Here is a 13,692-nt window from a genome sequence, read left to right as displayed (position 1 = left end):
TTGTTTTTGATTTCCAAATCCTCGATAGCACAGAGCTTCTTAGTATTAGTCGAGCGGATCTTCGCTTTGAAGGAGGTAACCTTCTTATTGAGTCTTGCTAGTTGCGTTGTCTACTCGGCACTCTTGCCCTTCTCTACCTCCAGCAGCTCAGAGCTTCGCTGTAGGTCGGCCCTTAATTGGGCAGCTTTTGCGCTCATCTGCTCCAAGCGCGCTTGTGAAGCGGACGATTAGCCGTTCAAAGCATGCAGTTGCTGGACTTCGTGCTTTAAATAGGCAAGCTAGTGGCACATGACCAAGCTCTCCACCCAGAACTGCAGCAATAGAAAAATTGCAAGTGTCGAATGGATAAAAAGTAAATACAAAAGCAGCGTATATACCCAGTGGACATCTGATTGTGACTGTTGGCGAGCTCCCCCGGAGAGATGACCGCAGCATGGGCCCGATCATCGACCCATATCTATACGAGCGACCCTTGAATCCTTATTTGGTGCTTAAGGGTGAGGGACGTCGGGTCGTCTGCACTACGATACTTATTCATCGGTAAATGGATAATCGCAGTTATTTGCCTTTGACTGTTCATGTCAGAGGGATCTAAAGTCACCCTACTTAAAGACCAGGATGTCAAAACCCATCAGATGCGGGACACTTGGGCCACTAGCAAAGATGGTGGCATGAAGGTGACCGACAACGCGCAAATTGTCTCCTAAGGCAACACGAACAATGAGAGTGTCCGATCGGAGGACATGGAAGCAGGAAGATCTGTGACTCCCTGCTCGAGAGGAGGAAAGGAGGTCTCTCCCCGCTTGGAAAAGGGTCAAGAGACGGTAGGTGTTGGGGTCTACAAGGCAGAAGTCGCAGAACGGGAGGATGCTTTGGCGTGATGTCTCTTGCGCTGTCGCAGGGGTTCGCCGGAAGTAGCTGACTCCGAAGCGACCGTGATTGGAATCATCGATGGTTGTTCAGGCGGAAGGTCCGTTGTAGCTACCACTCCACTAGCAGCCATTTGGCTGGCTCCCTCTCCGCTCCCCAGCACTTGCGTTCCCTCCTCGTCGCTGAGCGGATCCTTGTGGGAACCAACCAGCTGCAGGTCACGACCCTCCAGCTCAGCCACTTCCGCAGCATTGATCTCTATGTCCGCGAGCTTACACTTGCTGGCCAGACATGCTCGTAACATGTTTCGAGCTGCAAAAGAGGAGAAAAAATCAGTTAGATTCAAAGATTGAGGAAAGAAAGAGCATACCTAAGCTGGACGGAAGCTTCGTGCGGATTAGACTCAAGCCAAACACGTAGAGGACGCCCTCCAGCAGTAACTTATGGATGTGGTACTTCTGACCGGCCAAGCTTGAAGCTACCTGGAGATAGTCCGATCGGCTTTTGTAATTCTTGAGCGGTGGTGACTTCATCACTTCTAGCTGCTAGTTGGTTGAAAACTCTGGCCGCTCGGCAAAGCAAACAAAGAAGTAGTGGTATCTCCAATGCTTGTTGGAGGATGACATTTTATCAAAGAAGACCAAGCTCATTCGGGCTTGGAATAGAAAAGTCCCCAGCTTGGACAATTTCGGATAATAAAAGTAATGGAAGAGCCGAAGAGTCAAAGGAATGTCGTGCAAGTGGAACAAAACTACTATCTCGCACAGCAGTCGAAAGGAGTTCAACACCAATTGATTAAGGGAAATATGAAAATATTTACAAAACTGCGTAGAAAAAAGGGTGGATAGGGAACCACAGATCGACGGTGAACTGGTCCCTAAAGAAATATAAAAAACCCGACGGTAGTTCATGCAGCCAGTCAAAGGCAGAAGGAACGCTAATTTGGTAGCCGGGAGGAAATTGGTAGGCAGAGGTTAGGCTCTCAACGTCATCCCCATCAAACCTAGACTTGGTGGAAGTATACCAGAGCTCAGGGATAGTGACGAGAGGTTGCCAAGAACTGGCCATTAAAAATAGACTCGACGAAAAACAACGAACAAATTCGAACAAGAAAAAGAGAGGGAGCTTACAGGAAAGTGTCACCAGAGAAGAAGAGAAGGTGAATCGTTGTGGAGGAGCTCGAAGACGAAGGCAGGCGAAATGAAGAAGACGACGACGCACGCAAGGTTTATAAACCTCATGGCCGATTGACCTGAGTCGTTCGATCCAGGGTTATGAAAAACTTGCTGGAGACGATCTAGCTGTTGAATTCAAAAAGGCGCCTATCGCATCGCCAGTAGATATCTGTCTGTCACGTCAAACATGCGATGACAAAAAGGAGGACACGTGACGCTTAACCACCGGAGTCATTAATGAGACTTAATTAAAAGGTATGACCGCGTGTTCGACCATATTGATCAGAGATTTACACGATCTTCAAGAAATCTGGATAACGTTAGGACGTTAAGCCGAAGGGACGCAAGGAAAGGAGAAGGGTCCCAGTCGAGCGACTACCCTGCTCGGCCAAGCGAAGGGACCACTGTAGTATCTCTCGACATCCTTTTGGGTGGTAGTGCCGCTGACATGAGGTACGGTCGAGAGGTGGATCGTACGGTGGAAGCTTCTACTATTTCGTAAGGGATATACATGCCTTGTTAAGGTATGTTGTTAGAGGTACTTTCCTAACATGTTCTTTCATAGGACATATTGGAGAGCGTATCCATACCTCAAGAAGTGAGCACGTCGCCCACCAGGGTTCTATATAAAGAGGGGTCCATTATCGGTGGAGGTACGCGCGATTACTGTTTGATGCTAGTTTTACTGTTGCTCCACTTCTTCTCCACTTCCGGTAATTGACTTGGGCGTCGGAGGGCCAATGTTGGAGACCCCTTTCCTGACTCAATACTGACGTACTTGTTTTGCAGAGCGGAGCGATGTCTACAGTCGATCAGCGAAGCCGCCATATCTGTAATTTTCCATCTTCCTATTTTCGGACAGGATTAATTAGCAATTAACAAGATAAAACAAAATATGTTTTATATATTACTTTTATTAATGCTGATTTAATTTTATAATTTTTATTAACTTTTTTATTTAAATTCTATTTTTTAAACAAAATATGAATAAATTTAGACGATAATCATGAATTCAATGATGTATTTTAATTTTTTTTTAAAATTTTAGGTAGACTTTTATATAAAATTCTTAGATTTGATTTGGTTTGGGTTGGATTTTATTTGATTTGGTTTAGTTTAATTTAATTCGGTTTATTTTTATTTTTATTTAAAGCTCAAATATCAAAATAGTATTTTTGAAATTAAGTGTGTTTCTTTGATAAATTTTAAAATACGGTGCGTTTTTTTAGGAATTTTGAAAACTTTAAATGTGCCAATTCCTCGAAAAAAAAAATAAAAAAAATAAAAAAATATATAAAAAAGCTTGCCGGCCATTCTCCACGTGGAACACGAACAAGAATCCAACATGCGATCCAATCTAAAGTCATCAAATTGACAATCTAAATTCGCTCTACTCGGCGCTGCCGTGCAAGACCAAGATGCCATATTGTCATTAGACATTTACATAATGTATTTGTATATATTTTTCTTACCCTCTTGCAACGAGGAAGTGATTAGTATCATTATAAATTTATAATGATCCATAATTTAACTCTTCTGAATTGATCAGATGAATTAATGGAGACGTTGGGACAAACATAATCGTATTTTGTCACCTAGATTTTTCTTTTAAATGAATTTTTTTTTAAAGTCATCGAATTAACACCTTTCACCTTCATTTTATGTTATTCACAAGTGAACTTCTCCTCCACAATTTTGATCGAAATGCCCGCCCACAACTAAAGCTAAGTCAAGTGAGGATCATTCTCGAGTAGTATTGTGCAACAGACAACGGGCAAAGTGACATTTCCAGGGCGTTAATTTAGATTCCAGAAAAATAAATGGGACAACTGTTCAAAAGACAAGGTGCCTAGCACCATTACTATATTAGTGAAGTGAGAGCTAGATCCCCTCGGTTCCCCGATCCGATCGCCATCCGAACTCCTAGGGTTCGACGTCCGGCGGCTCCTTCTTGTTCCGGCGGCCTCTCCGGCCCTTCCTCTCCCCCTGCGTATCTTCCATTCTTGATGCAGGACAAGGCGGCCGCGGAGGACGGCGAGAAGGAGACTTTTGCGAAGAAGCCGCGCCACTGCGAAGCCGAGATGCCCCTTACTGATTCCGAGGAAGACTCTTTCCTCTTTCCCGTGGAGGAGATCGTCCAGTACCCTCTTCCGGGATACGTCGCTCCCTCTTCCATCATCTTCAGCCCCGATGGGCGCTTGATCTCCTATCTCTTCAGCCCTGATTGTACCCTCCACCGTAAAGTCTTCGCCTTTAATGTTGCCTCACGATGGCAGGAGCTTGTGTTTTGCCCGCCTAATGGAGGCAGCCTCGATGAGAGTAATCTCTCATCTGAAGAGAAGCTGAGGTGAGAGAGGTCAAGGGAGAGGGGATTGGGAGTCACGAGGTACGAGTGGAAATTGAGGTCGACGTCCTCTTCTTGCTCTGCTCCAGGGAAGCCCACTATCATGGTGCCATTGCCAAATGGGGTCTATGCTCTGCCCTATTTCCTGATTTAATGAGCAAGTGTTGACATTCAGCTAATAGGTCAATTGTATTTGAAGCAATTTCTGTTTTGAACATTAAAATGCTTCATCACAAGTAGCTATTCTGCGTACCTTTCTACCTGTTGATCTTAAACTTTCTTCTTTGATTATGATATATTAAGTGATCGCTATCTGTTTCATCAGGTATATTTCCAGGAAATATCAGGCTCAGAGCCAGAGCTCAAGCTTACATGTTGTGCTGGCTCGCCAATTATTGACCCGCATCTGTCACCAGATGGAAGCATGCTTGCATATGTCAGGGATGATGAACTCCATGTTTTAAACCCGTCTGGTGGGGAGCCTAAACAATTAACTTTTGGAGCAATTGCAAATAGAAAGGTGGGATTTGTTTCTTGTTTAATGTGTTGCAGATTGATTATAGTTTTTGTAACTTGGAAATTCTTTGTCATGTGCTAGTGGTATGTATCCCTTACTATCGTCTTTTTTGTTCTGATAACTTCCAATACTTGGGATTGCCTTCTAACTTGACATAACTGTTGGGACGAGTTACTGTCTCGTAAGCTAAATAATCGGCGGTAAAGGTTACTTGGAGAATATTATAATTTTATGTTGATTCTTCAAGTTCTCTCCTGTTTATTATGTAGCTTGGTTGTCTCATCATAAAATGTAGCAGGTCACTGGAACCTGTTGAGTTATTTCAAAATTTTCTTTCTTCAATGTCCAGCAAAAATCATTCAGAAGATTCCACAGATCAAGATGGTTCTTGGGTAAACATGTGGGTTCTTGCACATTATTTCAGCTATTCATAATGGTGGAACTAGGATTTTCTCTCTCGTAAGGTGCCAAAAAAATATACATTTTTTTTTTTGATAAAAAGATTGGTATCAAGTCTGTATTTAAAAATCAAAATGATACTTTTTCTGAAGTGATCTTCTCATTTTGTTAATTTGGAGCATCTCTAGGACAGATATGCAACATATTTCCCTTTTCTTCAGCATCCAACGATCAATGAATAACATATTATATCATTTAGCATTTATACCCTCAATATCTTACATATATCCTGCATCTGTTAGCAGAAAATGTTCTTGCTTCTTCTAGTGTTCTGACTGCAATGTTTATTTAGAATAAAGGTTGTTTTCAGTATGGTTCTTGAATTGAGATCTATTCCATATTTCCACTGATTTGTAGATATGGATTCTTCTATTCTTATTAATCATATTAGCAAAGAATGAAATGAGTGTCCGGAATTACAAATGTTGGGTTTGTTATTTTATGAAAACCATATCTGTATCCTAAACCCTATCCTCAGAGATGACGATGCCTTTTCCTTTACTGAAAGGATCTAGGCTGTGAGGGTTTAGGGCTGTCTTTAAGACTGGCAATATCAACCTCAAGTTTATGCGGGTCTCAAGAGTTGATACCCTAGTCTCGAGTAGTACATTTCGAGGATGTGCAATGACATTTTTCTTTATTGGAAGTAGAAGTAGAAGTGGAAGAAGGGGCATCACCATGCTTATGTGTAGTAACCTCTGATGGATATTCATAAAGAATAGGGGAGATTATAGGTGTAGAAAGAAAGATGACATAGTCCTTCGTAAGGCGTAATGCATGATCGAGGGACCAAGAAATTGAGTCCCAAAATATGATGAATGTGGCGATGATTAAGGAGTCTAACCCAAAGTTGATTAAGAGCAATAGGTGTACTAAAAGTGCCACAGTATAAAATTGTAATCGGATATTTTTTACAAACTTATTACAAGTGAGCTTTTGGTCATCAAATTGTGTACTGACCAATGGAATATTGGTATGCTTAATGAGAGTGGCCGGTAGAAAAGAAAGTAGAAGAGCTTCATCAATAGTGGAGTTTGTGGCTCCACTATATGGTTCTCTAAACCAGAGAAGACGGCGAAGACCCATGTTAACCCCTAAACCAAAACATAAGCCAAAAACAACTTATTATTTGAGAAAGAGTAAGGCTAAAAGGCCTTATCTAAATAAAGAAAAACATGTTAGGAAATTCAAGCCCCAAAAAGACTTATGTAAACACAATAACATGTTATGCCTGTCCTAACGTGAAAAAACTTATATACTAGAGAAGCCCAATTAGTTGGCTGCACTAACCTAGACTTAGTAGAAGTACAATCTTATGTATTAGATGCATCTTCTATATACTCTATTATTTCTGACGAAGATATGGAAGACATTCCCTCTTCTTCTGACTATACACTAGTCAATTCCTTTATTTCCAATCCCTATGGGTTAGTTGAGAAATATGGAGTTACAACTTCCTCATTCCAATATTTATCTAGATCTTTAAAGAAAGAAGTTATTTCTTCTGACCTATTCATTAAGTCATATGCCATTTGACTAGCATGTTGAATCTTAGTTTGTCTTACTATGTTCATGTGTCTATCATGTAATTGTTTAAGTAATTGTAGAGGAGTTTTCTCTTCTACATTCATCAAGTTTACAGTTTCTTCTATTTCTTCTTCATTTTGTGAATTAGAAGATTGATATCTTGAGAAGCTAACCATTAAACTTCCATTTCCGTCTTTATACATTATGAAAACTGTTGGTGTAAGTGTGGATTCAGCATTTTCTAAGTTGATATTCCATTCTAATCCTGCTAAGGTTTCTGAATTAAAGTTTTTAGGTTTAAGGAAATATATTCCTTTTGAACTAAGAGCTTCAATCATATCAGTGACTTTGATCTTAAAATTATTTTGTATATTCTAAAGCTTCATAATGAGTGTTTTCAAACTGAATTTTGTTCATTTATACTTGATTTCATCAAGTATTTTATGAAGAGTTGTAAGTTCTTCGTCAATCTGCGTCCTATTACGGGTAATCAGTCCTTTGATTTGCAGTAAGAGGGCTTTAGATTGAGTTTCTAAGTGTCAGGGTTTATTTTCTTCAATTAACTTAGATAGGGCTAGTATGTCCTGTTTTGTAGGAATATTATCTAATCTTAAAGTTCTTTTTAAAGACTCTTGAGCTTCTTTAAGATAATTTAGATTCCTCTGAATCTCAACTAATATCTAGTTTTGCTGTACCAAGCTATTAGTTATATGGTCTAAGATCCGGAAGATGTTTCTTTGCTGGAGTTCCAAAGAACTTCCTAAACTTATAAGTAGATCTATAAATGATTTTAAGGAATTAGAAGATCAGCTAGATCAGATACAATGTAGTGATCTTGATTTCATGTATTCTCAATTTATTCCCCGAAATCAGACAGACTTACCAAAGGGGTTGTCCTCATGATTGGATGCTCCAAGAAGGAACATATAATATTCTTTGTTTTATCTGTTTATTTTACTCATCTATAGATAAAAGAGGAACTTGTAAACTTTGTAAGAAACAAATCTGTAACCTATGTCTAAAGCAGATGTTTGATATTACCATCCCGCGTTAGAGGCAATATTCAAAATGTACTACTCGAGACTAGGGTACCAGTTCTTGAGACCCGCATAAACTTACTTGAGGCTGATATTGTCAGTCTTAAAGACAACCCTCGCAACCTAGGTCCTTTCAGTAAAGGAAAATGCATTGTTATCTCTGGCTTTCATAAAACCCCCCAGCATTTGTAATTCCTGACACTTAATAGACATTCAAGTTCAATGTACTTTAAATATTCAAGGACATGAACTTACACTCCATGCTTTTCTCGATAGAGGAGCCACAAACTCAACTATTGATGAAACTCTTTTACTTTCTTTTCTACTGGCCACTCTCATTATGCAAACCAATATTTGATTGGTCAGTGCACAATTTGATGACCAAAAGCTCACTTGTAATAAGTTTGCAAAAAATGTCCAGTTAGACACATCTTACTGCCACCAATTAATTAGAAAATCATGTGTCTAAGTTTTCTGGAGCATGTTGCCCCGTTAGCTCCGTCTCTGAAGGGGGTAGAAGGCAAGGAAATGTTGGGACTTGGAAACACATTAGGAGACTTTGAACAGGTCAACTAAATGCATACTGATTTAAGTGTCTGAGATAAAGAAATTGGAGATAGGGGTTGCAATTACATCACAGTGAGGAGGGGATTGTGACACAAGCAAGAATCAAAGAGATGATATTGAATGCTTCAGTATTCTTATGGAAACATCCCTATTATTTTGTAATTTACAGTAAGCACCTCTCTATTTTATAAAATGGTCCATTTACTTTCTGAAATATACCATAGAATGTGTTCGGTATAGTAGTTCCCTCCTCACTGTGCATGGAATGCACGTAGGTTCAGCAAATTTGATTCATTCAAGCTAGGATTGGTGAACTTCTCGATTTGGTCCTTTAGTTGAATTTCATCGTGTTGTAATACTTGTTCTGTTGGTTTTTGACGAACACACTGTTAATATCAAGTTGAAGTCGGGCTATTAGTAAGGTCCATATTATACATGCTACCTTTGCAGGAAAGGAGAATTTTTATGCTAATCCATGTGTCCAACAAGAATTATAATAGATAAGTTGTAATGCATCAAAAAGTAAGTCTCACACTTGGCTTCGTCCATGATGACTAATAATTGAAATATTGTGGCAATACCTAAGCTCCAAGAATTTCTGTTGATGCATTAGTATACTCATTGAAAAACTCCTAGTTCATTTAGTTGCATAAGTGCTGATAGTTGGGAGGTATGTTAATGCTAAAGATATCTATATCTTTGGGACATGCTAATGAAGAAACATTGAATGTTGCTAACTGATTTGGAGTCAACTCTTCTGTTTGCATTAAGGTGCACCATGCACAAAGCAGTACAGCTGTCAATGTCTTTTCCTGATTTTCTTATAAGCTAGGATTATTTCACAATTGCAAATATTGTATATGCTGTAAGCTTGAATTATATGCTCTCACATATTCGTGGTTGCTTTCACACCCATGCTGTTTCTCTTAAGAAACTTATTGTGTGTTTATGAATCTCGTATTTGGCATCTTTATATAGAGCATCTAACAGATCTGATTTGTTCTGTTTTCAGACTCATGGTCTTGCTGAATACATTGCTCAGGTGCAACTTTTCTCCTCTCTCTGAAATTATAAACATGCTCAATAGACCATTGAAAATCAAATTGTTTTTCTACTGATTATTTCTTTGTCCATAGGAAGAGATGGATAGGAAGACTGGATTCTGGTGGTCTCTTGATAGCAAGTATATTGCATTTGCTGAAGTTGATTCAACTGAGATCCCTCTTTTCAGAATTATGCACCAAGGGAAAAGTTCAGTTGGCTCAGATGCACAGGAAGACCATGCATACCCATTTGCAGGAGCTGCTAATGTCAAGGTTAGACTCGGGGTTGTTCCTGCCTCTGGTGGAGAAGTTACTTGGATGGACCTTAATTGTGGATTACCGGGTGAAGCTGGTCAAGATGCAGAATACCTAGCTAGAGTCAATTGGATGCCAGATAATTCTCTTATTGCTCAGGTCCTGAACAGGCACCATTCCAAATTAGAGATTTTTAAGTATGATATTCAGACTGGGCAAAAGGAAACCATACTTGTTGAAGAGAACCATATATGGATAAACTTGCATGATTGCTTCACACCTTTAGATAAAGGAGTGAATAATTTCTCCGGTGGTTTCATTTGGGCAAGTGAGAAGACTGGTTTTAGGCATCTCTACCTTCACGACAAGAGTGGGGTTTGCTTAGGACCCATTACTCAGGGTAGTTGGATGGTTGAGCAAATTGCGGGTGTAAATGAAAATGCAGGTCTTATTTACTTCACTGGCACCTTGGATGGGCCACTGGAGTCTAACTTATATTGCACCAGCCTTTTTCCAGACCAGAATGCTCCTCTACAACCACCAAGGAGGTTGACTCAGGGAAGTGGAAGACATGCAGTTATCCTTGATCATCAAATGCAGAGATTTGTTGATGTCCATGATTCTCTAAATTCTCCTCCCAGAGTAATTCTTTGTTCCTTACATGATGGGACTGTCACACTTCCTTTATATGAGCAGCCTTTTAGTGTCCCTCGTTTCAGAAAGTTACAACTTCTGTCACCAGAGATTGTGCAAATATCTGCTAAAGATGGTACAACTTTATATGGGGCTTTATACAAACCTGATGCAAAAAAGTTTGGGCCACCTCCGTATAAAACATTGGTTGGTGTTTATGGTGGTCCTAGCGTCCAGCTGGTGGTTGATTCATGGATAAATACAGTTGACATGAGAGCTCAGTACCTTCGGAGTAAGGGAATCTTGGTGTGGAAGGTAAATCCCTTTGTTATTGTGTTTTGTTTTAAAGTTTCTAGACTAGAATGTACTGTCTATGCTCCACCATCAGATTTATTTTTTAACTAGTACATTTATATTAAAGATGCATATTCAATAGCAGGATATGATTAATATGGCCTATGTTTGTATTACCAGTGCTGAACTTTAGTACCATGTATGCTTCTAAAACATATTTAACTCTTTTTGTTTTTGCTTGTCATTTTTTAGACTTGTTCTTCATGGATTCTTGAAATTATGGGGTTTTATAGAAAAGATCCTTCAAAATCAAATTACTTTAAATTTATAGTTGTTCATTCATGTGATACTAATACTACCTTCCTCTGATGACTTGATCACATTTGTCTGAATATGGTGAACTATTTAACTGTGGTTTGTGAAGATTTTGTTGTGCAATTCACATTTATATTTTATCTGTATATTTTTCTTCACTGAAGAATATATAAATCAGCCTGGAAGCTTAGTTTGCAAAAATGAACCATATCCATGTTGTGTCTTGTATTACAAGTTTACAACCAATATTAGGATAGGCTGGATTTTGTCTATCTTGAGAAAATGCATGCTTGCAATGATACTGTCCTGTTAACTCTAGTGTGCATGTCTTATATATTTTTTTTCAGGTACTTTAGTTAAACTATTTTGAGCAGAAATCCAATAGATGGGAAGCACCAATGATTTAATCACTCAATATGAAATCGAAGAGTCCCAATGAACTCCATTATTAGCCAATTTGCCTTTCTCTTTAACTTCACATTTACTGTATCTTTCTATGGTTTTTATTCGCATACGGTTCTTTCTCTTTTCTTCACCTACAAGCTACAAAATAGTCTGATCTTCATGATTCATCTTTTCTTTCACTTCTCTTTGCAAGCTAGTCCATTGCCTCATAAACCAGTTCTCAGAATTTGGAGTAGAAACTCAATCACTCAAATCTGTCTCTTGAGCTTGCTTAGTTCCTTTAATATCGATTAGTAGATCCAAGCTTCATGATCTCTGTTGTTACTTGTACATTCTATGGGAATCTATTTCCAGATTTCATTATAGCCTTATTTAACCTCCCTGAATCTGGATGTGCCCATCTAGAACTTGTTTTTGGTAATATTCCCACAATCATGTGATAGTATGCCTGCTTTTCTGATAACTGAAGTATGTGACTGTTTAGCATAGGTTATAGTTTATCTTCTTTTGTGTGCATTTTTTACTTAGGTACCTATAGTTTATCTATATTACGTGAACCTCATTTTTTTCTTTTAAATTTATGCTTTAGCGTAAATATTATCAGATGAATCCAATTTAATATTAGTTAATTTATATATCATATAATGTGAATGTTTTTATTATTTTTTCTATGTTGTTTGTTTACAATCATATTTAGTCAAAAATTATTTAGTTAACATACATAAACTTATGTCATTATGGACCGAAGTGGAGATTTTAGAGAAAAATAGGAGTCACATGGATTAATACAAGTCAGCTACCAGCAGTGTTTATATAATTAACCCTTTTATTTATATATTGGCATGAAATGTGTTGTTTGGGTTGTAGATTGAAATACTTCAAATTTTGGTTGACTGTATATATGAATCTCCATCTGGTGTCATAGTAAATAGTTGCACGACTGTTTATGTCCTAAATGCTCCAAGAAAAAACAACGAATTTCATCTGACCCCTATTTTCTGTTACGATCAACAATGATCTTGTTATCTTTTCCATTTTCGATATGGTTGCTGTATCAGAAATTGATTGTTTTTGCATTGCAGCTAGATAACAGAGGGACTGCAAGGCGAGGATTGAAGTTTGAGGGTCATCTGAAACACAACTTCGGTCAAGTAGATACCGAAGATCAAGTGACAGGCGTAGAGTGGCTTGTGAGGCAAGGTCTTGCCAGATCAGGTCATATTGGTATATATGGCTGGAGCTATGGGGGTTTTCTGTCAGCAATGAGCCTGGCAAGGTTTCCCAACACTTTCTGCTGTGCTGTATCAGGTGCCCCTGTGACTTCATGGGATGGATACGACACATTCTACACCGAGAAGTACATGGGCTTGCCCAATGAAAACCCTGAAGCCTACGAGTGCGGATCAATAATGCACCACGTGCACAAACTCAAAGGGAAGCTGCTACTTGTTCATGGAATGATCGATGAGAATGTGCACTATAGGCACACAGCCAGACTCATAAACTCACTCATTGCTGCTGGTAAGCCATACGAGATTCTTCTCTTTCCAGACGAAAGACACATGCCGCGTCGACTACGAGATCGGGTTTACATGGAGGAGAGAATCTGGGAATTCATAGAGAGAAACTTGTGAGTGGCCATGTTATTTTTCCTCTGGCAGGTCAAATGTGAGTTGAATGGCATGTACCTCTACCATCATTAGCCTGGTGATTCTGTGTGGAACCCTGGAAGGCAGGCCCAAACCTTCCAGACTTTCTCAAATAAAAAGAGCGAGGATCCGTTTCGTCAGGGCCTCCATGGAAAATACGCTATATCGGGAGTTGGATTGATGTTATCTGGACTTCGGAGTTTGAGAGGTCCTTTCATGTATGTACTGTTTATTCTCGAAAAGCTTCTGTTGGAAAGTTGTATTTCAACAACAGAAATGTATGAATAAGATCCATTTAACTTAGCTCCTCAATCCAATAAAACCAAAGTTATAAATCCCAAAAAGTGATTAATCCTGATCAAATTGATAAGGCTGCAAGGTAAGCTCTGGCGAACTACTATTTTTCAATATAATAACTTAAGTTATTAATTTTGTATATGATTACACTTGGAATAAGTCTTTTTATTTTATGATTAATGTTATAGGATATTGAATTGTAAATGTAAAACAATAATTTATGTGTTAATATATTGAAAAGCTAAAAAACAACAAGGCCTAACATGATACAATATAATTTATGTGTTAATTATAAATCTATTATA

At 38.8% G+C, this 13,692-nt stretch overlaps 1 pseudogene; it reads left to right on the top strand.

Moving 5' to 3' along the window:
• The first annotated feature begins 3,929 nt into the window (after positions 1 to 3,929).
• On the top strand, positions 3,930 to 13,393 carry LOC121980351 (annotated as a pseudogene).
• The last annotated feature ends 299 nt before the right edge of the window (positions 13,394 to 13,692 follow it).

The sequence above is a fragment of the Zingiber officinale genome, chromosome 5A (genome assembly GCF_018446385.1).
Source record: "Zingiber officinale cultivar Zhangliang chromosome 5A, Zo_v1.1, whole genome shotgun sequence".
Taxonomy (NCBI): Eukaryota; Viridiplantae; Streptophyta; class Magnoliopsida; order Zingiberales; family Zingiberaceae; genus Zingiber; species Zingiber officinale.
This window is presented reverse-complemented; position numbering and strand designations above follow the sequence as displayed.